Raw genomic sequence first — 26,358 nt, 5'->3', positions numbered from 1 at the left:
TCGTTAAGTGATGACGTGACGAATCCTACTTCCGGGGCTAAAGTAGTCTGTGTTTAATATGCTTTTGTGTTGTTAACATGTTTAATGTTTTGTATTTTCTTCTATTTAATCTCAAAAAGCTCCTAAAACAGTCAGTGATCACTGTTGACCTCCCTCGGCTTTTATTACCGCTAATCATTTATTTAAGCTCAGTTTTAAAACCTTAGGATGTAACTACAGCCCAGCCCATGCAGCAGTATATGAATGACTAACCTCGTATTGTGGATGGATTATCTCAGTTGTTCTCCTGCTGAAGTTTGGTCCTTTTACAGCATCCTGCCATGCGATTACATTTGTTCCTGACCACCGAGAACACTCACGTTAACTTTTATTCAGTGGGAAAAAAGTTAGCTTGTTTATGTTATGCTAACATAGTTGTGTCGCTAGCGGTCACGTAGCACATCATTATATACCAGCTAGCCAAACTTCAGTAACCCTACAAACGTCACTGCTGTTTAGTTTTCTGTCTTCATTTATGTTGGAAGTGATAACAGAGCTGTACGTTTTAATTTGTTTCCAAAACCCCGCAGTCAGGACATGCTATATTGTATTTAGATAGAGGCTAGCGAGCTAACTTCCTGCTAACTTCTAACTCTGTTAAATGTCATAAATTCCGTTTTCATGGATGCCTGGATGTTAAACTCAATTGTTACACCTGGTAGAGCAGAACGCTGATCATTTTATTAAAGATGAAAGACTTTAGACAGTTTTTAACTCTCAGTAATGCCATAGTGATCGTTTGATATATGGACCTGCAGCAGAGTTTAGGCCCAGACACGGCTAGTGACGTCAGACTGAACGACCGGATTGGAGCTAAATAATAAAGAAAGTAGCTTCAGTGCTCCCACAGTCAGCTCTCTCAGCAGAGGAGACACTGCTGCTGTTAGCGCTGCAGCCGTCTGAGTCACAGCTCTCTGATTGATGGCAATACAAACAAATACAAAGAAATCCTGAAGATCTTAAAACTCAGTCTGTTTGAGGCATCAACTGAAATATCAAAGAAGCTCCTCTGTACGTTTTATTATCTGACAGCATGTGGAGAGGGCCTGTTCAGGAGCGATGAGTTGAACTACTGAGGCGATGAACAGAGCGTCTACATGAGCGATGAAAAATAAAGTTTGGAACAACGATCGCTGTTACAGCTTAAATTCACGGCTCTTTAAACGCTGAAAGGCTCGTTTACTGTGGAGGGCCAGGAGTGCCAAAACGACTGAGTCAAGTACATCATTAAATAATTAATGTTAATTACAATTAGGTCTACCACAAACGATTATTTTGATAGTGGACTAGTCACCGATTATTTTTGCGATTAGTCGACTAATCAGATCATCATCCATTGGACGTAAAACGTACAGCTTATTGCACCAGCAGCCTCTGCTCTTATATAACTATCATTAGCTTACAGCTTTAAGTGTTTCAGGTATGTGCTAACTAACAATAAAGACAAGATGATAGTTTATTAAACCGAAACAATCTGCAAACTTCATTAAAATTTAATAAACTCCTTGCTATCTAAAATATAACAGGACACCGGAGTAAATTCTGGAGCATCTCACACTTCTGATAATCAGCTGTCTGCTTGATGTTTATTCAGCTGTGTGAAAACTATAACTTTAATCTCAGCCAAACCGATTTACTCAGGAACAAATAAAATACTAAAAAAAGCCAAACAATAACATTTTTAAGTTATCTAAGTGACTTATATATCATGTTTAACCTGAGTAGGGAAAGACGGCGGTGGGTTTGAAAACGATTTGCCGGGAGTCCGGTGTTCTCACGGCTCTAGTTAGCCTAGCCCCCGGCTAGCTATCGAGCTAGTGGGTAACAGACGTCTCCGAAAACGTCGGAGCGCTTTTGAAAATATGTGGTGTCTTGATAAACTGAGCAGATATTTGAGGTTTACACAGCTACATTCTCGCCTGAAAATATGTTAAACGTTTATTTTGTGACCCAGAAAGAATAATAAGAGTAATATTAAAACTAACTAGCTGCCGCCATTGTTGGAAACTGAGCTGGGCTGCGCTATGAATTCTGGGACACAGCTTCTTCTTCTTCGGGGTTTAACGGCAGCTGGCATCCTTGTACATGCAGTGCTGCCATCTTCTGTTTCAGTCCGTTATTACACTCTTAAATCCTACTACTTATTCCTGCGTCTTTTGTGATCAAAGCTTCAAACGACGCGTCGACTATCGTGGCAGCACTACTACAATGCCCATTCATTTCATTTAAAACATTAAATAAATGTATTTCCAGTTTTATGTAATTAATTATTGACATCGGTGACATGTGACAAATAAAACTTCACATTCTTGTGAGAAACTCAATGGAGTCGTCTTCTGGGTTCACCCCACGTATCGGCCCTGTCACATTACATCATAGCTTATGACATAATAACATATGGAAAGGAGTAATAAGGATCCAGAATAGACTTGACGGGAAACACACTCCACTCTCTCTCCACGCTTCGCTCCTTACTCGTCTTCAGGCACTCACGCTCACGTTTCACTCAACGCCACACCACGCCACAAGATTCAGGGAACCGAACAGGTCCAGGAACTCAACGATCCAGCGAAGAAGAGGGCTGACGCCATCTTAAATAGAGGCTCAGGCAATCAGGCAGATCCGTGGCACCTGATTACACCAGGTGTGTGGGCCACGGGCGGGCGCCAAAGATGAGCTCCGCCCAGGCAGAGAGAGGAGGACAGGAGAGAGAGAGACAATAACAATAAAGAGACATGTGGCCTGAAAACTTGATCAGCCAGAGAGATGCGGAGACCAGGACAATAATGGCTTTGAGGCCACCATGTGCAGAAATGTCCCAGCATGCTGTAAAGGGATCTCTGAGACGCCCCGACAGAGCGGACAGCACACATCCTCCTCCTGGTCTGGAAGTCTGCGAAGCTGGAAGCAGCAGCTGGCTCCTTCAAACAGGACGTCAGCTGTTCTCGTCTTACTTTTGCATCCAGCGTTTTTCTGTCAGCAGCAGGTCCAGTTGAAGTATTTCTCTCCTTCAGTACTGCAGTACTTCCTCCTGTAACGCTCCTCCTCAGTCCCAGATTAATTTTTCTGTCGGACTCGCAGATAAACGGCAAAGAGCTTTTTCACAAACTGCAACTACATCAAACAGCAGCCGTCTGAGGTTTAAATGAAGGTCCCATCTCATTTTCATACATGTAATGTTTCAGTTACAGCTTAGCCTGAATGTTCTGGTGCTCATCCACTTCATGACAACATGCTAATGGAAATATGTTTCAAGGTTCCTGTAATAGTTCGATTCAATACATTTGCATTTATATGGTTATATGTGGTGCCTCATGGCAACACCACATTGGTCGCACAATAATACAGAGAAAAAACCAAACACCCCGACAAAGTGAGTGTTTGTTTTCCCCACTTTTGCCAAAAAACCCTCCTTTGTAACAGAAAACAAAACCTCCAGCAGAAACAGGCTGGAACCAGAACCAGGGAGGGAGATGGTGTCTGTCTCCTGAATCCAAACTGGAAGCTGAAAACTGAAGGCTCTGCCTCCCATTCTACTTTTAAATACTCTAGGAACAACAAGTAGGCCTGCAGAGCGAGAGCGAAGTGCTCTAATAGGGTGATATGGTACTACAAGGTCATTAAGATAAGCTGCACATTCAGCTGTACTGATTGTGGGTCTGTTCATTGGTCAAACTTTATTGGGATCATCATGCAGTCTCATGTGTTTGTCAGCGCTGCCAGGCTTCAGCTTTCAGAGATTCATAAACCTGTAAACATTTGATGTGAGTGGAATCGTCACATTTACTGTGTGCTGAATATCAGTCAGTCAGTGGATCTATCTGCACTTCATCCAGCTGACAGCAGGTGGCAGTGTTGCACTTCACTGAGGAGGAGAAAGGCCCTTTGTTTCTGAATGAATCGTCATCATCAGTGTGTGTGTGTGTGTGTGTTTCTGTCCATCTCATTATGTGTCCTTGGTGAACAGATCAGAATTCAGAGCTGAAAATGAATCACACAAACTCTCCACATCATAGCTGCAGGTTATCGCGTGACACACAGCAGCGCTGAAGGACCGCAACAGGTGAGTCACATGACCTACATCACACAGGGGAGCAACAACACACAGGTGTGCGTGTGTGGAGCAGGTGGTGTCTGATGCTGGAGGTCCTCGTAGAGTCCCGATGCACACCTGGGCGTGTTCCCAGTGTGACTCCTGTTTCACACTGCTCAAGGCCGTGTGCACCATGGCGCCCCACCGTGCCTCATGCTCTTCGATGACGCCTCGTACTTTACCCGTCACACACTGATCATCGTTGGCGTTCTGAATTTCCAGGCTTGGCTTTAGAGCCTGGAAATTCAGAACGCCAACGTGTCAGGCTGAAGGTTGTGAAGGGATGGATTTTACCGCAAATTATGTTTTCCTAACCAAACATTTAATATCACAATGAGCAAGAGGGAAAAAGTGCAGTAATATCCCTGTAACTCCTCCTCCTCAAGATCCTTTATTTGTCACATGCGTGGTTATACAAATACAACACATTATATACATTAAGGCAGGGGTGTCCAACTCCAGGCCTCGAGGGCCGGTGTCCTGCAGGGTTAGATGTTTCCTTGAACCAACACAGCTGATTCAAATGGCTAAATTACCTCCTCAACATGTCCTGAAGTTCTCCAGAGGCCTGGGAATGAACTCATCATGTGATTCAGGTGTGCTGACCCAGGGTGAGATCTAAAAGCTGCAGGACACCGGCCCTCGAGGCCTGGAGTTGGAGACCCCTGCTGATGGATCATTTTGTGATGTTTTCTTGTTCCACTGTCTTTGCAGAAGTAAAATGAAAGCATCATTAGAACCTTTGTCTGTTTCTCTCTTTTGTCTCTTTGAAGCAGATTTGCTGTCAGAACTGCTGTTAAAGTCCATGTGAGATCTGTGAGTTAAAATGTGGACATGCTGCAGAATCCAGCTCTGCCTCATGTTTCTGTCACTGTGGGGTCTCCTCCTGGTAATACAGATCAATCAACGCTGCACTGATACACTCAATGAGACATTATCTCACGAAAAACCACAATTTGCATCTCTGGAGAGAAGAGATGAGACAGGCTTATTACTGTGCTGCCACAGAAGCACGTTCAGGAAAGAGGAAATATCAAAGTGTAACGAGAAGATCAGGAAGTGAAGTGTGTCCTGAAAGCAGGAGCGACGCTGTTCAAACCTCACAAACTGACCTCGAGGTAAGAACAACACCAGTTTGTCTGCAGTCAAACCCTGCAGTTCCTCTGACGTCCAGCAGAGGCAGCGGTGAGAATCTTCCTCTACAGTCAGTGGGGTTAACAGCTGCCCTGACCTCTGCTGTGGAGAACATGATTGGCTGCTCTGTTTCCTGCTTCAGCTGACTGACTCCTTGGGGGCGGGGCTCCTGTTAGCATCGTGTCTCTGATGCTAATGTCTGTGACTCTGTTATTATCATCATAGTTTATTTATATAGCAATTTAAAAACACACAAGGCTGACCAAAGTGCTCAACAACAGAAATATAAGAGATACAATAAGAACAATAAATACGAACAAATAATAAACAGTAATAACAATAAAATATAAGTAAATACAAGTCAGTTAACCACTGAATCAAAGGCCAGCAAATAAAAATGTGTTTTTAATCTGGATTTACAAACAGGCCCTGATGTCGAACCTAATGTGAAGAGGAAGGTTATTCCAGAGCTTTGGAGCCACGATGGAGAATCATCAGCAGGGCGCCGTCACTCCCAGAGCGTCACAGGAGGAAACCGATGCTGAAGCATTCACTCAGTCAGTGTGTGGACAGACTCGTGTACTGATGCAGCTTTCCATCTCCTGCTGGTTCAGGCGGTGTGCCGTAGATCCTGTTTGGTTCTGCCTGATGGTGGTCAGAGTGGAACGAGCAGAGTCAAACGTGCACCTCGTTCAGAAGACCTGCAGTGACATCAGTTTTTAGCTGTTCATCAGTAAAATCTGATCAGACGATGAGGTGGCAGCGGACCGAGAGAGTTACAATAATCACGGTGGGAGACGATTAAAGTGAAGCAGACGTTCCACTGAGTGACAGTAAAACTTTGATTGTTGCGTTTCTGAGGTGAAGGTGACGCCGAGGCTTTTAGCAGATGATTGGTATCACCTGCGAGGGGCCGATGTGCTGACGTCCTCAGAGAACGATGGATGGATCGAGCACTAGAACCTGCAGCTGCTGATGTTACCACAGCAGGAGGAATCCTGGACGTGGTTATGATGAGCTCATCCGTCTGCCTCAGTCTCGCTTCAGTCGCTGGGTATCATCTTACATCAGTGTGCACAGGCAGCAAGAGCTCTAGTAGCAGATGAACAAAGCAGCAGCTCCATCGTTACGCTTAAAGAAGCTCAAGCAGATGTTACAGTCTCAGAACCAATCAGGATTGAGTAAATCCAGAAGAAGCGGTCTGGAAGTGAAAATGAAGCCGAACGTCTGAGAATCAGCACAGATGTTTGTCCTGAAGAGAACATGACAGACTGAGAGCTGCTGAGAGCGACGGTGGTCGAAACACGACAGCTGATGCAGGAAGTGTCTGAAAGGAGAAGATGCAATGCTGAGTTTCCATTATTGAACATCTATCAAAGATTTCCACTGATAAAACTTCAGAAAGGTGAAATACTCTGAAAGTGCTCGGTCCTGTGGGACGCACGGCTGTTATCAGTTTACAGTAGAGTCAAGTTATTCAGCTCTAAATGAAGTCAAGTACGTGCAGCGAATCCCAACTTCACTTTTCACCGGACAAGCAGAGAGATACCATCAGTCTGACCCCCCCAGCTGCCCCGAGATACCAGCTCCACTTCTTTTAAGGAGCCACAGACTCAATGATTACTGAGTCAGCAACACACACACACACACACACACACACACACACACACACACACACACACAATGAGACATTAAAGCCAAAGGGGAGTCTGATCACCCAGAGACAGACCTACTCCTCTTCCTCTCTCCGTCCTGTGAGTTTCTGCTGCTCATAAACAAAGACAGGCGAGCACATCTGGGTCTTGAAAATGTTAAATAAATAGACACCAGTTGATTTTCATGCCTGTTGTGTTAATGCAGTCTGAAGTTGGCCTGTGGCGCCCTCTGCTGGTCACTTAAAAGCAGGTTTTAAAAGCAGGTCCAGGATCAGAACTCTTCATCCACCCAGACTGCAGCACCTACAGCCTGTGACATCATCTGTGACATCATCAGTGACATCATCAGTGTTCAGGCATGTTCATCAGCAGGACCTCTGCGTGTTACTCAGGAGCCTGAACCCTCAGAAGGGCGTGGCTCTGTGAGTGAGAGTTCTGATTGGACGGCATGGGAACATTACAGACAACCTCATAGGTGTCCAGAGTTTGTTCAGCACGAGCTGACGGTGGGATCAGCTCGATAAACTCCCTCGCTGTCAGGAACCACACGTCGTTTCTTTCTTCGATGTTATTCACCACGTTTGATGGTTGTTGCAAACCTGTGAAGGAACAAAGACGTCTGCAGGCTTCATTTAGTTTGCTTAGTTTGTCTTTAAAAGACTAAAAACGAAGAGAAATCTTCATGAGGAGACGTTTCTGTGTCCTTCACCTCCTCTGGTCTCTTTATCTCCTGCAGACCGTCCTTGGCCTGGAGTCAAATCTGCTCTGAAAAGCTTCTCTGTCTGCGTCGCCCCCTCCCTTCCCCGGCATCGATCCACTGAGACGGTCCATTACAACGTCTGCAGCACAGCGAGAGGAGGGCGAAGGTGGAGGGCGAGGGGGCCACATGGATTGATGGGGAGACAAAGTGGAAGAAGAAGAGCAGGAGGGACAAAACTCCGGTCTTTTAAAAGGACGTCCTCCCACAGGTTAAAATAATGACACTCAGCAGCTGCAGTTCTCCTGGCGTCCAGCAGAGGCAGCAGTGAGTCAGTCCCCACAGAGCAAACGTGTTCACAGCCTGAGACACGGTTTAGTCTCTGATATCAAAGTTTCCTCTTTACAACACCTGTACGGATGTTTCTATCACTCACCTGTTTACAGTTTGGGATTATTAGGGGCGTGGCCTCTTTGACTGACAGGTGAGTGGTGTAAACAGGACCTGTGGATGTTCTGTGAATGCAGTGCTGAGTGCATCTCTAACGTGTCTAATCACATGTAGCATTTACAGTATTATATTAATGATATGCAGTATTTGCAGTATTTGCAGTGTTTGCAGTATTTGCAGTACATGTCAGGTAACTCCTGCGTTGCCGCGCCTCCACAGCAAGCGTCCTCTGTTACGTGACGTCTCCTCTCTGCTGTCTGACCGCTGTGGTGATGATGATGCTGTTTTGGTGAACATCTGTGAACATCTGTGCCCTGCATCGGTGACGGAGCTGGTCAGGAACTCCGGTCTCACCTGCTGCAGGAGACAACACCAACAGGATTTCTCCGTGTCTGTTTTTGGTCTCGCAGGACGTTTGGACTGAGACACAGACGCAGAGTTTACAGGAAGTGGTGCAAGAGGAAAACTTTCCTCCTCCTGCAGCATCTCGTCAGGATGTTTCAGCGTCTGATGGTCAATTTTGTTCTGCTGGATTTAATACAGCAAATCGATTTAGATCAGCTTCCAGCATCGAGAGCGAGCAATGACCGTGAATGACAAGCAAGGATTATACTGACACACACACACACACACACACACACACACACACACACACACACACACGCACACACACACACACACACACGCACACACACACACACACACACACACACACACACACACACACACACACGCACACACACACACACGCACACACACACACACGCACACACACACACACACACACACACACACACACGCACACACACACACACGCACACACACACACACGCACACACACACACACACACACGCACACACACACGCACACACACACACACACACACACACACACACACTTCATGCCTGTTTGCATTGGTTTGTGTTTTTCGTGCTCTCCTGCCACTTCAGGAAGCTTCACTGAGGTGCTGCAGCGTCTCAGGTGCTGCCACCTGCTGACTTTCTGATTTTTGGGGAGAGGTAAGCTACGCTGTCCTCACTGACAGAGAGACAGCCAATCAGCTGTGTTCACAGTTAGTCGCTCACACTGCTCATGCTGGCATATTCATATGAAAAAAAAGAAGGCAGATTTCTTCAGGTTCAGGAAAATGTTTCTCCTCTCATCCGAGACGTGGAGACTCCCAGGAAACGAAACCCGAGAGGGCGTGGCCCTCGTTGGATGGTCCAATCAAGTGAGTCGTCACATGAGCCCAGGTGTGGAAACTGTTGGGTGATCACCGTCACCGGGCCGACGGTGAAACCTCCGTGAGCCGTGCCATCATGTGTGGTTAGTTAACACATAATTATTTTGGTGTTTTCTTGTTGATGTTGATGTTGATGGTTTATTTGAGCTTTTATTGTATTTTGAATTCTACTTTTTCCCCTTTACTCGAGTCTTTGTCACATCTTTATTAAGCAGATAAACTCAGTCAGAGCTCTGCTGAGCAACCCTCCCTTTAACGTTAACGAGTAATGACTGAAGAGAAAACATGACCAATAATCATCCCACAGATGTAATATTATCTACAGCTACTCTTAGTTCCATTGATGTTAAGTTAGACTCTTTTTCTCCAATCGATCTTTCTGAGTTAACTTCAATAATTACTTCCTCCAAACCATCAACGTCTCTTTTAGACCCCATTCCTACAAAACTGCTCAAAGAAGTCCTGCCATTGATTAATTCTTCCATCTTAAATATGATCAACTATCTCTAATAATCAGCCTGTACCACAGGCCTTCACAGGCACAATGATGCATCACATTACTGCATTACTAAAAAATGTAATGTGATTACAGTGAGGTATTACACAGTGTAATCAGCCCTCTGTGTGTCTCACTGATCGCAGTGGCCTCTCAGGTCTCTGTGACGCCGTCGTTCAGCTTTGACGATGCCGGCGTACTCACACAGGTCCGTCTGGGTTTACCTGTCAGAGGTTTTCTCTCTTCGTCCTCACGCCACAGAAATAAACCGGTCGGTGAAATGAAGTGAACAGGATTTAAAAACCTGTTTGAATCATCAGAAGGAAAAGACGTTTATGGAGTTAAAGTATGTTCGAGGAAGTCGTTCAGTCGTGACGTTTGTGTCATGTGTTACTGTTACTAAAATAACATGAGAGAGCCTGACCGTCTTATTTTGAAAATCTCCAAAAATACAACAAACCCTTCTTTAAATCTGCTGTTTCCTGCAAAAACGCCCAAATTAAATCACCAATCACACGTCACACAAACCGCATCTTTAAACTAAACGTTGAAACGAGACGCTGAACACGCGACCGTCTGTGAGTTAAACCACGCCACCGCTGCTGCACGCCGGCAGATTTCCCACTCTGATAACTGTGGAATGAAGGAAACCTGACCTGCAGGTAACAGAAGCATCTCACAGAGCTCCGCCCTCACCTGTCTCGCCTGCCGTAAAACAGGAAGCAGGTTGTTATTCTAACAAAGACAGAGACGGACAGACGGAGCTTCAGCTGCTCCACAGTGAAGGCTCACGTGATTTCCATTCATCAGCAGCTTCGTGCCACACTGAGAACAGGTTCTGTGGTTTGTGTCTCATGCGGTGACAATAAAGGCATTCAGCAGCAGAGGAGGGAGGGGAACCAGGACTGACTACTTCCTGTCTGCTGCTTCCAGCTTCACTCGGAGGCTCCATGGCTTCCAGATCAGAGGAGGATCTGTGCTGTCCGATCTGTCGCGACGTCTTCAGAGATCCCGTGCTTCTGTCGTGCAGCCACAGCTTCTGTAAAGACTGTCTGAGGAGATGGTGGAGAGAGAAGCCAACACACGAGTGTCCGATGTGTCAGAAAAGATCTTCGAGGGAGGATCCACCGGTTAGTCTGGTGCTGAAGAACCTGTGTGAGTCGTTTGTAGAGAGGAGAGATCAGAGAGCTTCAGAGGATCTCTGCGGTCTGCACGACGAGCAGACGAAGCACAGCGACCACACGCCCATCGATAAAGCTGCACAACAACACAAGAACGACCTTCAGGAAACTGTGGAAGCTTTAAAGCAGAAGCTAAAGGTCTGTGAAGAAGTCCAGGTGGAGTTTGATCAAACAGCAGGACACATTAAGGCCCAGGCCCGACGCACAGAGAGGAAGATTAGGGAGCAGTTTAAGAAGCTTCACCAGTTTCTAGCAGAGGAAGAGGAGGCCAGGCTGACCGTGCTGTGGGAGGAAGAGGAGCAGAAGAGCTGGATGATGAAGGAGAAGATGGAGGCTCTGAGCAGAGAGATAGCAGCTCTTTCAGACACAATCAGAGCCACAGAGGAGGAGCTGAGAGCTGAAGACGTCTCATTCCTGCACAACTACAAGGCTGCGGTGGAAAGAGCCCAGCGCTGCCCCCTGCTGGATGACCCACAGCTGCCCTCGGGAGCTCTGATAGACCAGGCCAAACACCTGGGCAACCTGACCTTCAGCATCTGGAACAACATGAAGTATATGGTCTCCTACACTCCTCTGATCCTGAACCCAACACTGCAAACCCAGAGCTGACCCTGTCTGAGGACCTGAGCAGCGTGAGGGTGGGAGGGCTGCAGCAGCTCCCCGATAACCCCGAGAGGTTTGACCATCTCTGCTTCGTCCTGAGCTCTCGGGGCTTCACCTCAGGGGCCCACAGCTGGGTCGTGGAGGTGGGAGGCTGCGGACACTGGGGACTGGGCGTGTTAGCGGAGTGCGTCCGGAGGAAGGGAGCCATACGCTCCGGATTTGGTGGAATAGGATTCAATCAAGGTGAATACTCAGCTCGCTCAGGATCTGCTGCCCCCGCCGTCCTCCAGCTGCAGAAGAAGCTCCAGAGGATCCGAGCGAGTCTGGACTGGGACGCAGGACGGCTGTCGTTCTCCGACGCCGACACTGACGCACACATACACACCTTCACGCACACTTTCACCGACAGGATGTTTCCCTTCATCAGCATCGGGGACAAAGTCCCAGTGAAGACTCTGCCCGCCAAGCTGTCGGTGGAGATATTAGACCAGACACGTGACGCCGTCTGAGCCCGGAGGGAGGAGTGTGTGTCTGTGTGTGTCTGTGTGTGTCTGTGTGTGTGTGTGTGTGTCTGTGTGGGTCTGTGTGTGTCTGTGTGGGTCTGTGTGTGTCTGTGTGTGTGTGTGTGGGTCTGTGTGTGTCTGTGTGTGTCTGTGTGGGTCTGTGTGTGTGTCTGTGTGTGTGTCTGTGTGTGTGTCTGTGTGTGTCTGTGTGTGTGTCTGTGTGTGTCTGTGTGTGTCTGTGTGTGTGTCTGTGTGTGTCTGTGTGTGTCTGTGTGGGTCTGTGTGTGTGTCTGTGTGTGTGTCTGTGTGTGTGTCTGTGTGGGTCTGTGTGTGTGTCTGTGTGTGTCTGTGTGTGTGTCTGTGTGGGTCTGTGTGTGTCTGTGTGTGTGTCTGTGTGTGTCTGTGTGTGTCTGTGTGTGTCTGTGTGGGTCTGTGTGTGTCTGTGTGTGTGTCTGTGTGTGTCTGTGTGGGTCTGTGTGTGTCTGTGTGTGTCTGTGTGTGTGTCTGTGTGTGTCTGTGTGTGTCTGTGTGGGTCTGTGTGTGTGTCTGTGTGTGTCTGTGTGGGTCTGTGTGTGTGTCTGTGTGTGTCTGTGTGGGTCTGTGTGTGTCTGTGTGTGTCTGTGTGGGTCTGTGTGTGTGTCTGTGTGTGTCTGTGTGGGTCTGTGTGTGTCTGTGTGTGTCTGTGTGGGTCTGTGTGTGTCTGTGTGTGTCTGTGTGTGTGTCTGTGTGTGTCTGTGTGGGTCTGTGTGTGTGTCTGTGTGTGTCTGTGTGGGTCTGTGTGTGTGTCTGTGTGTGTCTGTGTGGGTCTGTGTGTGTCTGTGTGGGTCTGTGTGTGTCTGTGTGTGTCTGTGTGTGTCTGTGTGGGTCTGTGTGTGTCTGTGTGTGTCTGTGTGGGTCTGTGTGTGTCTGTGTGTGTCTGTGTGTGTCTGTGTGTGTCTGTGTGGGTCTGTGTGTGTCTGTGTGTGTCTGTGTGGGTCTGTGTGTGTCTGTGTGTGTCTGTGTGGGTCTGTGTGTGTCTGTGTGTGTCTGTGTGGGTCTGTGTGGGTCTGTGTGTGTCTGTGTGGGTCTGTGTGTGTCTGTGTGTGTCTGTGTGGGTCTGTGTGGGTCTGTGTGTCTGTGTGTGTCTGTGTGGGTCTGTGTGGGTCTGTGTGTCTGTGTGTGTCTGTGTGTGTCTGTGTGGGTCTGTGTGTGTCTGTGTGGGTCTGTGTGTCTGTGTGTGTCTGTGTGTGTCTGTGTGTGTCTGTGTGGGTCTGTGTGTGTCTGTGTGTGTCTGTGTGGGTCTGTGTGTCTGTGTGTGTCTGTGTGGGTCTATGTGTGTCTGTGTGTGTCTGTGTGGGTCTGTGTGGGTCTGTGTGTGTCTGTGTGTGTCTGTGTGGGTCTGTGTGGGTCTGTGTGTCTGTGTGTGTCTGTGTGGGTCTGTGTGGGTCTATGTGTGTCTGTGTGTGTCTGTGTGGGTCTGTGTGGGTCTGTGTGTGTCTGTGTGGGTCTGTGTGTCTGTGTGTGTCTGTGTGTGTGTCTGTGTGTGTCTGTGTGGGTCTGTGTGTCTGTGTGTGTCTGTGTGTGTGTCTGTGTGTGTCTGTGTGGGTCTGTGTGTGTCTGTGTGTGTGTCTGTGTGTGTCTGTGTGGGTCTGTGTGTCTGTGTGTGTCTGTGTGTGTCTGTGTGGGTCTGTGTGTGTGTCTGTGTGTGTCTGTGTGGGTCTGTGTGTCTGTGTGTGTCTGTGTGTGTCTGTGTGTGTCTGTGTGGGTCTGTGTGTCTGTGTGTGTCTGTGTGGGTCTGTGTGTCTGTGTGTGTCTGTGTGGGTCTGTGTGTCTGTGTGTGTCTGTGTGTGTCTGTGTGGGTCTGTGTGTCTGTGTGTGTCTGTGTGTGTCTGTGTGTGTGTCTGTGTGTGTCTGTGTGGGTCTGTGTGTCTGTGTGTGTCTGTGTGTGTCTGTGTGGGTCTGTGTGTGTCTGTGTGGGTCTGTGTGGGTCTATGTGGGTCTGTGTGTCTGTGTGTGTCTGTGTGGGTCTGTGTGTCTGTGTGTGTCTGTGTGTGTCTGTGTGGGTCTGTGTGGGTCTGTGTGGGTCTATGTGGGTCTGTGTGTCTGTGTGGGTCTATGTGGGTCTGTGTGTCTGTGTGTGTCTGTGTGGGTCTGTGTGTCTGTGTGTGTCTGTGTGTGTCTGTGTGTGTGTCTGTGTGTGTGTCTGTGTGTGTCTGTGTGGGTCTGTGTGTCTGTGTGTGTCTGTGTGTGTCTGTGTGTGTCTGTGTGTGTCTGTGTGGGTCTGTGTGGGTCTATGTGGGTCTGTGTGTCTGTGTGTGTCTGTGTGGGTCTGTGTGTGTCTGTGTGGGTCTGTGTGTCTGTGTGTGTCTGTGTGGGTCTGTGTGTCTGTGTGTGTCTGTGTGTGTCTGTGTGGGTCTGTGTGTGTCTGTGTGTGTCTGTGTGGGTCTGTGTGGGTCTGTGTGTGTCTGTGTGTGAGTGTGTGTCTGTGTGTGTCTGTGTGGGTCTGTGTGGGTCTGTGTGGGTCTGTGTGGGTCTGTGTGTGTCTGTGTGTGGATCAGTAACTCATCTGTTCACCTGAACTTTCCTCTCAGCAGCATCTGTCCACAGACTGTAAATAAAAAAGCTCAGCTAATGTGACCTCTGACCTCTTCACTTGTTCTCAGATAGCTGACACTGCACACACACACACACACACACACACACACACACACACACACACACACACACACACACACACACACACACACCAACAGAGCCTTGGCCTCACCTGACGCGCCACCTGAGGGTGGAGGGCTCATTCAAAGAGTCTCCTCCTCTGTGCGACTCTCGTGTTACGGCGAGCTCTTGGCCTGACCCCGCCCCCGTGCTTTGGGAGGCGCTGACATGAGCTGCTATCACAGGGCACACACCTCTCCACCACACGAACATGGCGACTCATTCAAACAAGAGAAATCTGAGACGGTGCTTCTCGGCAGGCCGCTCGCTCCGAGCTGCTCAAAGATCACCTCCGACCTGTGTTTCTGTCTCCGCCCTTTATTTTCCTGTGCAAGGACCTGAGACGAGATAATCTGAGTTTCATTTGAAATGTCTGGGTTTCTGCAGCCTGTCTGTGCAGCAGAGGTGAGGCCAAGATTGGTGGGCAGCTGGGATCAAGGAGGCAATCGCTTACTTCCTGACGTTCTTCTTTCCTCCAGTTTCTCCTCCAGCGAAGGCGTGACGAATGGCGTTCTCTGCTGCCGCAGGAAATACAGCTCTCCAGCCACCTCAATGAGTCATGAAGGAAAGATGGCGGAGTGCCTCGGGAGCTGTGCGGTGATGGAAAACCAACACTGGGACTCATTTGTGTTTGTTGAACAGCAGGAGAGATGAAAAAGTGCCTCGGAGGACTCGACGGTGAGCAGCCAGCATGTTCCTGAGGCCTTTAATGGACGCGCGGGCAGGAAGTCGCTTTAGTTCTGCCTGACTCTGATTTACAGACCAACCGTGCAGCACGCCGCTGAAGCCCGATGATGAGCTGTCAGCACAGCGAGCGCACTATGATGCACGACGAGCCGAACACACGAGCGTGGCGGGGAGAGGGAACGGCGGTGTCAGAAGGGTTACTGCATTAAACAACGCCCACTTTGACGTGACGACGTCCTCGTCAGAACACCTGGACGGGTTCCTCCGAGCTCCTCCGGTCCCAGCCCGGCGCCCCGGAGCAGTTTGGTGTCCGTCGAAGCCTCGGAGGAGAGCTGTGATTGGCTCCTGGAATATTTCAGCTGCTCTCACGCCAGCAGCGCTCGGCCCGTCTCCTGCTGTCGGTCGCTCCCGTTTCCCTCTGACTCATGTTGGAGCAGAGACCCTGTCTGACCTCTGACCCCGAGCAGCCTGCGTTTCTAACAGACACAGGCTCCTCCTCCTGGTCAGCAGCTCGTTAGATGCAGCAAAGCTCTCAGAGCTTTAACTGACCGGCTCTTCCAGCCCCTCCCTCAGGGCGTCGGCCCGAGGATCAGGGCGGCAGCTGCCGTCATCCATCAGACGGTGTTTGGGTAATGAGGAGGATGTTCTTTAGAAATAAACGTATTTCACTCCAGACGTGTTCGCTTTGAGCACCATGGAGACGTTCAGTCAGAAACAGTGAGATGGATTTGAGCTTCAGCTCCTCCCTGCTCACAGGTATTTACCCACCACAGAGTCAGGTCATGATAACTGTGACTGTCGGAGCCGTGAGGCCGGTCTGACTGATGAGGTCACGTCTAGGCTCAGACTGTAATCACACTTCATGCAAACTCCTCTGATGCAGGGTTAGAGCACATCTTGTTCCCTGGACCTGTGCTCGGGCTCTACCTGACGAGCCCCCTCCACATGCACGATTCATGTTTCTGTGCAGAGTGACGATCGCTCATCTCACAGAGAGCTAACCTCAGCAAACACAGCTCGTGTGATTCAGTGGAGAGACAAAGGCCCGCGTGAGTCGTTGTGGGCGTTTGGTTTGGATGAAAGTCTCGGGAGGCCTCGAGCGATGAAAGCTGCCTTTTGTTGATTGGATTCTCTTCAGAGGTGTAGTTTCACCTGCGTGGGTCGTTTTCTCACAGTTATCAGTCAGAGGTGAAGTCCCGCCCTCAGACCAAACACACGGCTGTGTGAGTAAAACTCACGTTCAGTCTTTAAAATACCAATCATACAAAGATTAGTGCAGAAAGCTCTCAGTACACCTGACAGAGTCAGACCTGCTCCTAACTTTGAAGAGTTTCCAGGTCTCCGGTCGTTCCTGTTTGCAGCCGTTCAGGCAGAACCAGACGCAGACAGACTCATCTCCTCGTTGTCACGTGACCAGGACACGTTTGATGGGTCGCCGTCGCTGAACAGACGGAGCTCACACCGAGACGTTCCTCTTTTCTTTTTCTGCTTTTAAGGTGAAGCTTCTGCAAACGTTGAGTCTTCAGACAGATTCACCAACGTCTGCAGATCTACGACTCACCTGAGCAGATCCTGTTGGACCCTCATGTGCAGCAGCAGCAGGACGTCAGACATGCTGCAGTAAACATTCACGTTTTACTATCATTGTTATTCATGACTGTGTTATAAATGAAAAAGTTGTAAACAGCTGAAACTTTTGAGCTGGTGAAACTTTCACTCCAGACTTCCCAACAGCCACTCAGAGACCCGCCCACACGGCTCGGCGGTTCCTCACAGCCTGGATGTGAAACTCTGTGGAATAAAGAGAACAAAGGCATCTTTACTCTGGGCCACTTGCTTTCGACTGACACAAGATTTCTGCTGGAAACCTGAAATTCAGAAACGCTGTAAAAAGAGCAAAAGTCAAAGTCAGACACACTCTGAGCCTCTTTCACTGATGTGCACAGAAATGCTCACACACAAGAGCCACAAACAGCTTCTCTAACGTCAGCGTCAGGCAGAGTGATTTGAAATCGACACGTTTACGATCGGAGTGTTTGCGGTTTGAGCCCCGCCTCCTCAGCGCTACAGGTCCAAGTGATCTGGACCTGTAGCGCTCGGATCAGAAGCTCCGAGTTGCTCCTGAGCGTCGTTCAGCGTGAAGCTGCTGCGTTTACCAGGCTGAGGTCAGCAAACACTGATGAGCGTTTTCTGACGTTCGAGCTGCTTCTCTAATTACAGCTGTAATTATAATTATGGTTCCAGAGCCGGAGCCGCTCATATCTCTCACACACAAGTGTTGGGCTGTCTCTTTATTTTGAGTGTAAAAATATTTTATCACTGAGTAAAACTGAAAATATGCTTCAAATGAGTTTCATCTGGATCTGAGGACCTGATGGATGTGACGCAGAATCACGAGTGTTTCTATTGTCGGCTCTAAGACTGGGTCCAGACAAACACCTGAAACAGGAAAATCAAACTGACAAAAACAAACTTCGTGTTTTGGTCTCAGCTCGTTCTGCGCCTGCGGTTTTGTTCTCAAGGACGCTGGGTGGAATTAGCATCAGTGGGAGTCTTCAGGTCAGAAGCTCATCACTGTAACCTTCAGGCTGCTGTCAGAAAAACAAATTAAAGTCTTTGTGATCTGCAGGCTGAGCGCCGCTCGCTGCACGCTGAGAAAAATGGAAGACCTTGGCATTTCCAAAGGAAATGTTAACACGCTGCGATTCTGGTTCCACATTTTAACACACTGTCATCCTGTCATGTTTGGACTCATAAAGGCTTTACATACAGTGTGTGTGTGTGTGTGTGTGTGTGTGTGTGTCCGTACTGTAGCAGTCAGGCGGAGGCTGATATATCTGCAATGACATGCCTTAAACAACGGCGAGGAAGATAAGTGAGGTCGGCGTGAAATATGATTAAAGCACAGCCTTCCCCTCGCCTTTGATTTAAAGGAGCACGACACAAACAACTCATCTCTCCCACCCACACACACTTCAGAGCAAAAGCATGAAAACCAGCAAAGAGCAAAAGAGGACAGCGAGGACGGAGACGCCACGTCAGCACTCCCAGAGCATTTTACTCTTTAACGTGAAAACGTCCTGCAGGAAGAAACGAGTCTGACCATCAGCTGAGCCCGCGCAGGACCATCAGTCAGCTGATGTTTGTCCAGGTGCAGCGTTCCAGGTTATTCGGCTTATTTCTGGATAGCAGGGAAGTGTTCATGGACTGTGGAGTCAACGCGTTTCCTGCCCTGCGCGGTGCAGCGGGTGCAGCGGGTGCAGCGGGTGCAGCAGGTGCAGCGGGTGCAGTAGGTGCAGCGGGTGCAGCAGGTGCAGCGGGTGCAGCAGGTGCAGCGGGTGCAGCAGGTGCAGCTCCAGTCTGAGATGTTTACAGGTTTCTGTTGCAGCTCCAGTTCTGTGACGCGTCACAGCGACAGGGTGGCAGAGAAATCAGATGGGGAGGCAAATGCAAGCCTTTCTTTTTCAAACACATGCAGGTGGTTACAATGATTCAAATGCAGTTAGTATTTGAAAGTATACATGCTTTTCATATAAATATAGTCCATAACTGGATTATTGTCTGTAGCCCACATAATTAAACACTTTAGTTACATAAAACATGAGTTTTGATCTTATGTGCTGTACAGCCTGTATGATAAATAAATATGTCGCCCAATAAATATAAAATCCAGAAGCTACACAACACTGGCGCTTCATTTACAAACACTAACTGAAGTTTCACTGTTTTTTGTTAGTAAATCATCAAATTGTTACGTTCTTAAATTACACAAAACATCAGAAATCTGCACTGTCGTGAACAAAAATGTGAACCTAATTCTTCATGATTTGTTGGATCAACCCTCTGAGCTCTGAAATATAACTGCTCAGTTTACGTTTGTGTTTCACATTCAAACTGGTTCACTTTGTTTTTCCTGCTCGTTTCATTCGTTCAGCCTCACGTGTCTCAATCTAGTTGTGTTTTCATTGATATCCTGTATTAATGTATTAATGCTACTGATCTGAACACAAAACACTTAAAATCCTTTTTTTCCTGTAAAAAACACAGACATGTTGAGTAAATTATTTTTATAACTTGAAATGCAAATATAAATGTACATTTTGTAAACACATACAACTATTTATCTAAAACTGCAGCCAATACACCTGCTGTTCTTTTATTTTGTACCATTTAATAATATCACTCAAACTAAAATGAGAGAACAATCAGGTGCAATAAGATTCACAAATGATGTGTGTCAGTAAAAACATCTGTAGGAGCCACATGAGTTGTTCCTTTTTTGACTAAGTGGTTTAAATGGACTGTGTTGGTGCACGGGTGTGGGGCGTGTCTCATGGGTGTGGGGCGTGTCTCACGGGTGTGGGGCGTGTCTCATGGGTGTGGTAGATAATAAATGTGGTTGCACTCACCTGTTCATGAGCAGAAAGGTAGGGTGAGCATGAGGCAGAACCTTCTGTTGAGCGCAGCTTGAATGATTTTGATGTATTTTGACTGGAACTTGATGGTTTTTGTATATTTGTGCACTAATTGATGCCATGGACCAAGTTGTAAGTTGGCATTGTAATTAGTGCAGTTATTTGTTTGTGAAGTCTGTGCATTTGTTTAATAGTTAATCCCAGGTGCTGATTTGTATACTGGACAGTTGCATGTGGAATAAAAGGAGCAAATGGTACAGATGTGTATTTTATGCTTTTATTGTTGCGCGTCATCTGTGTCCTCATGTTTAGCCTGCCGCGGCCGTTGGTTGGAGGAGCCGCAATAACATTGTTGGTCCACCAAAAGACAGAAGAGAGCAGGACAGGGAGAAAGCTGCAGGCCTGACAGCAGCAGGTGTGTCACTGCGCTGGTTTTCTACCTGGTGACTGTGTTTACGTTGCAATGTGCCTTAGTGACATTCATTAGTGCCCTTACTGACACACAAAACAACTACACACTCCACACTAAACGTCACAATGTTCCCACATCTAAAAACTCTCACTCACACTCGCTCGCAGTATTTAGAGAAAAACATGGCTTATATATATTTTTTAATCATAACTCTGGATTTACTGAACTGAAATTAAAATTTAAAATCATCAATATGGGCTGAAATAGAGACTCGGAGTGCAACAACCAGTCTGAAATTCCCGTGGTGTTGTTCAAAATGTGCTCTGACACAATCATAAGCATCGGTTGCTCCTGACAACAAAAAATAAAGCCGGTCCTGCACATGCCACCCTTCTAGATCCGCCCCTGCACCACGAGCCGCTTTACAGCACCCTCCATTCTGATTGGGGCAGAAGCAAGCAGCAGAGAATTAGTAGCAGCGAGGAGTTCGTGTTGTTACTCCTGCTGGATTTATGGAAGCAGGTGGAAATCGTTGTTTTATCTCCACTGAGCCGAAGCCGTTTCTGCTCACTGACATTATAGAGAAAATACGAAGAGGTTAATGTTATACGACTGAAAGCAACAGCTGCTGCAGACAGCGCTGTGAGTGTGTGCGTGCTGTGAGCACTTTGGTCAGTAAGACTGGGAAAGAGCTGCTGTAGTAATAAAGTTTGCCTGACAGAAACAGGAGAATAAAAATGTGACTGTGAGATGGAGCAGATTTATCGATCTCTCAGGGCTGTCATCACGGAGAATCTGATTATAATCAAATGCTTCATTAAATGAATGTTTGAAGACAGTTTAAGGCAGGGGTGTCCAACTCCAGGCCTCGATGGCCAGTGTCCTGCAGGTGGTGGATCAAGGACACGTCTACAACTTGCAGGACACCGGCCCTGGAGGTCTGGATTTGGACACCCCTGGTTTCAGGTTTTGTTCTTTCAGCCTCTGTGAAGTTTAACTCTGAGGGTGAAGAACAAAAACTGGTCAGCCGGTGCAAGGGGTTAGGTGGATGGATGAATAATGGATGAATGGATGATGGATGAATAATGGATGGAGGATGATAGATGGATGATGGATGGATGAATTAATGGATGGTGGATGGATGAATAATGGATGGATGGATGGTGGATGGATGAATAATGGATGGATGAATGGATGGATGGATGGAAGGAAGGATGGAAGGATGGATGGATGGATGATGGATGGATGGATAATGGATGGATTGATGGATGGATGGATGGATTGACAGATGATGGATTGACGGATGATGGATGGATGGATGATGGACTCATGTATAGATGGATGATGGATGGATGGATGGATAATGGATGGACAGATGATGGATGGATGGATAATGGATGGATTGATGGATGGATGGATGGATTGACAGATGATGGATGGATGGATGGATTGACAGATGATGGATGGATGGATGGATGGATGGATGATGGACTCATGTATAGATGGATGATGGATGGATGGATGGATTGACAGATGATGGATGGATGGATGGATTGACAGATGATGGATGGATGGATGGATGGATGGATGATGGACTCATGTATAGATGGATGATGGATGGATGGATGGATTGACAGATGATGGATGGATGATGGATGGATGGATGAATAATGAATGGACAGATGATGGATGGATGGATAATGGATGGATTGATGGATGGATGGATGGATTGACAGATGATGGATGGATAATGAATGGACAGATGATGGATGGATGGATAATGGATGGATGGATAATGGATGGATTGATGGATGGATGGATGGATTGACAGATGATGGATGGATGGATAATGGATGGATGGATAATGGATGGATTGATGGATGGATGGATGGATTGACAGATGATGGATTGACGGATGATGGATGGATGGATGATGGACTCATGTATAGATGGATGATGGATGGATGGATGGATAATGGATGGACAGATGATGGATGGATGGATAATGGATGGATTGATGGATGGATGGATGGATTGACAGATGATGGATGGATGGATGGATTGACAGATGATGGATGGATGGATGGATGGATGGATGATGGACTCATGTATAGATGGATGATGGATGGATGGATGGACTGACAGATGATGGATGGATGATGGATGGATGGATTGACAGATGATGGATGGATGGATGATGGACTCATGTATAGATGGATGATGGATGGATGGATGAAGGATGAATGATAAATGGATGAATGGATTGAGTTGAGTGGATGGATGTATAGATGGATGATGGATGGATGATGTCACAGTTGTGGAATAATGTGGGCAGGGCTTCCCTGTTTGAGGCTGAGTGATTTAAAGTGTGCGGGACAGTTAAAGTGGAGAGGATGGGGGGCTGAACATTTGTCATTGTTATCAGTGCTCAGGCTGCTCACTGCAGGAGCGTGCAGCCTGAGCACTGCACCCACTCACTGCACCCTAAAGCTCATCTCAGAGCTTCAGGGTGAAATTAAAAGAAGAAGAGTGAGTAAATACTGTGATTTATAAATGTTCAGACAGCCTGTAGTCTCCCTCTGTCCTCAGCGCTCCACCTACAGCTGTGTGTGGTTATCTGCAGCACAGACGTTTGTTTTTGCTGCTGCTGCTCAAAGGCACGCTGGAAAAGGATGAAGCGAAATATGGTGAAAATGTCCTGATCAGTAAACGTCTGCCACTGCAAACACTGTCACAAAGGTGTATCAGTAAACGTTTAATCGTTTCCTCCTGACACGTCTCCACCTGCAGTGTTTCCTCTCAAAATGTCGGCGCGTACCGTAAATAAATCGTTTTGTTGCACGCTGCACTCGCTCCCTTTTTCTCTGAGATATTCACTAAATATTTCATCGAGGTTTCTCCCCGCTCTGCCTCCTGCTCAAACCCAGAGTCAGCACAAACTGGGTAAATAAAGAGCTCGGCTAAAGTGTACTGCACTGCAAGCTGGCCTTCCTCTTTCATGTTGTGTATCAGGTTCCCTGCAGCTCTGCTCACAGAGGACGTTCCTGTGAAACTGGTCCTCTAGGAGCTGCACCACAGGGCCAGCTTTACAGATGAAACTTTCAGCAAGACCAGATAAATAAATAATTAACCTGCATCACAGCAGCCTCACCTGCAGCATACATTATGGACAAGCTCCTCCATCAGCATCTTCCTCCAGGGTCAGCGGGGCTCAGGGTCAGCGCCGTACAGTCACGCTCTTTGTTATTCAGCAGTGAACTATGTTAAAGGTCAGAGTGGACACAAGCAGCACTCACTGAACCTGCATTTGTTCTAATGACCAGCAGGGGGCGACTGCTCTGCTCCAATTGGACAGAAGACTGAGAAAATTACTTACAGCAGGTAGATTTATTTACTGGAAAGGTGTGATCGTGCTGTATCCAGCAGACGTTCTGCATTAAACATTAAAACCCGGTCCTCAGGTCCAAGTCAGGGACGGCAGTCAGGTGAGGAGAAGCCGCCCGTCAGTCAAAGAGGCCACGCCCCTAACAATGCAAACAATCAGCCTGTAAACGTGCTTATTTCTGCTGTACAGTTTTAACATGCGAGTTCACTGGGACTGACTCACTGCTGCCCCTGCTGGACGCCAGAGGAACTGCAGCCTTTTGAAGGTAAGCCAGGCTTCTTCTTGCAGGTTGATGCTTGTTTGAAAAATAAAACAGATGCTCGGGGATCAAACCAGGAAACGCTTACCCTGCTGTGGAGTGTAGTCTTTATTTTAGTCCAACACATCCTTCTTGTATCCTGTCAGTGATTTGATGTTTTTGTGGTTTTTATGCACATTTCAGAGGCTTTCCTTTTTATTTTCATTTTGCATGTATTTACAACTAAAGTCTTAACTGTGTCTTTACTCTGTGTGTCTGCAGGTTTGTCACACATCTGAGTGACTGTGTTTTATGCTGCGGAGCTGGAGGAGCTTCGACCGCAGCTCGAGTTTGTTCAAAGACATGAAATCATGAAAAATGGATCACAGGATCCAATGCTGAATAATCCTGTGACTGTGTTTCAGTATTTATGTCTGCGTGTTGTTTGTCTGCAACAGACCGCTGAGCGACGGCAAATCTGTCAGCTGCTGTGTCTCAACCTCGCGAGTTATCTGCACGCTAATGGGTTCAGTCAGCGCTACGGTCGGGCCACGTGACTTTAGATAAGATCAGTCTTATCTTCTCATGTTAGTGTTCTGCAAAAAGCATGGATGCAAGTTTGAGCTCAAATATTAACCCAAGAAAAATGGTTCGTCCCGTTTGACGCCTGAGTTCGTCATGATGGCGTTTACATGAAATCTCTAAACTTTTTCCAAAAGGCTGTTTTTAAAAAAGAGGGATGTGGGCACCATGATGTCATCTCTGGTTTCCACAGATCAGGTTCATGTTTTTTAGCCTCCATAACGATGCAGATACGAGGATCCACGAGCTCCTACCAAACTGTGCTCCAGCAGAAATCAAGACTATCAGACCAGGCAATGTTTCCAGTTCCTGTTGTCCAGTTTTGCTGAGTCTGTGTGAAGTGCAGCCTCGGCAGCTGACCGCTGCGCTCTTCTGCTGCTGTGGCCCATCAAGTCTCTGAGATGCTCTTCTGCTGACCTTTGTTGTAACAAGTGATTACTGGAGTTCCTGTTGACCTTCCTATGAGCTCGAAGCAGTTTATCTGCTCTCCTGACATCTGACCTCCCTGAGAGCTGCTGCTTGCTGGTATTTTCCTGGTTTTTAGACTTTTCTGTAACTGGTTGGTTGGAAACTCCCAGCAGAGCGGCCGTTTCTGAAACAACCGTCATCTTCATTGTGACACTCAGTTTGAGCGTTGGCAGGTGGTCTTCATCATGTCTGCATGACTGAATGCTCTGACATGCTGTCATGATGCTGATTATATTTTTATACCAATGTGCAGCTGGACAGGTGTACCTAACAAACTGTCTTTAATAACATGCAGTCAGAACATCTGCAGATTCAGAAACTTTAAACTGCATTTAGTGTAAAGATGGAGATAAGAGGACAAATACTTCATCACTGCATAAAATACTTGAGTATTTCTGACTGTTTCATGCTGGCTGTCTTTGTTTTGGTGCAGAGGTGAATCAGATCTAGAGCCTCTAGAGGCCGTTAGAGGAACTGCAGTTTTCAGCTCTGGAGGTCAGAGCTCTTTCTTATTTCTTTTCTCCTCACTACTCTTTTCCTCTCTCTCTGCTAAATTCACCCCCGGCCCGACCTCACCTCTGTGTCTCATGGGAACTTTCCCAGTGAGCTGGTGGAGGATGATTGAGACGGATGTCTCGCTTGGCCGGCAGAAGGATGGAGACACTGATGGACCACGCCGGGGTCCCGGCAGTCACTGCTCTGAGTCACTGGTCTTTGGGGCCTCTTGTCAGATCAGCTGCTGATTGATGGTTTGTTGGTCAACGCGAGCACACGTCCCTCCGTCCACACTCGGCCTGGCGTCCCTGTGGGGCTCTGTGCTGTGGCTCAGTCAGTGTTACAGGAGCTGTGGTCCAGCTCACAGGTGGGAGGACTGAATGAAACCAATGAACTGTCCGGTGCTGCGGATCGTACGTTCAGGGAGGAGTCGGGTTTATTTGTCCATGATGCATCACAGAGCACTGCTTTATTAACCTGCCTACTGCTTATTACAGGAGGTTAAAAATCACAGATTATCAATTCATCCATCCGCTTCCGCTTTTCAGGCTCATTTAATAATATTTACAAAACACAAAAGGAAAAAAAGATGCGTGTGACTGCATCAGATTCAGGCTGAAGCCTTTTATCGTACTTTACTTCTGTGACCTTCCTCTGACAGGGACTCAGACCAGCACACTGAGGTTTAGGTGGTTTTGTGCTGCTGTGTAGTTTTTAAGCATTATCGAGGTTTTTCCGTCTAAGCTGGAACAGAAGAGCTGTTTGCTTACTCGCTGGAGAAAGTAATTTGTTACTCTACTCGTTACATTTTCACATAAACACCAGTTAACAATATAAACCTATAGCTACAGTCACACAACACAAAGCCCTGTCCTAATGAGGACACA

General features: G+C 47.5%; 1 pseudogene; it reads left to right on the top strand.

The window, feature by feature from the left end:
* The first annotated feature begins 10,758 nt into the window (after positions 1-10,758).
* LOC148102874 (E3 ubiquitin-protein ligase TRIM35-like) lies at positions 10,759-12,101 on the top strand (annotated as a pseudogene).
* The last annotated feature ends 14,257 nt before the right edge of the window (positions 12,102-26,358 follow it).

The sequence above is a fragment of the Neolamprologus brichardi genome, chromosome 5 (genome assembly GCF_056152115.1).
Source record: "Neolamprologus brichardi isolate AB-2024 chromosome 5, ASM5615211v1, whole genome shotgun sequence".
Lineage (NCBI taxonomy): Eukaryota > Metazoa > Chordata > Actinopteri > Cichliformes > Cichlidae > Neolamprologus > Neolamprologus brichardi.
This window is presented reverse-complemented; position numbering and strand designations above follow the sequence as displayed.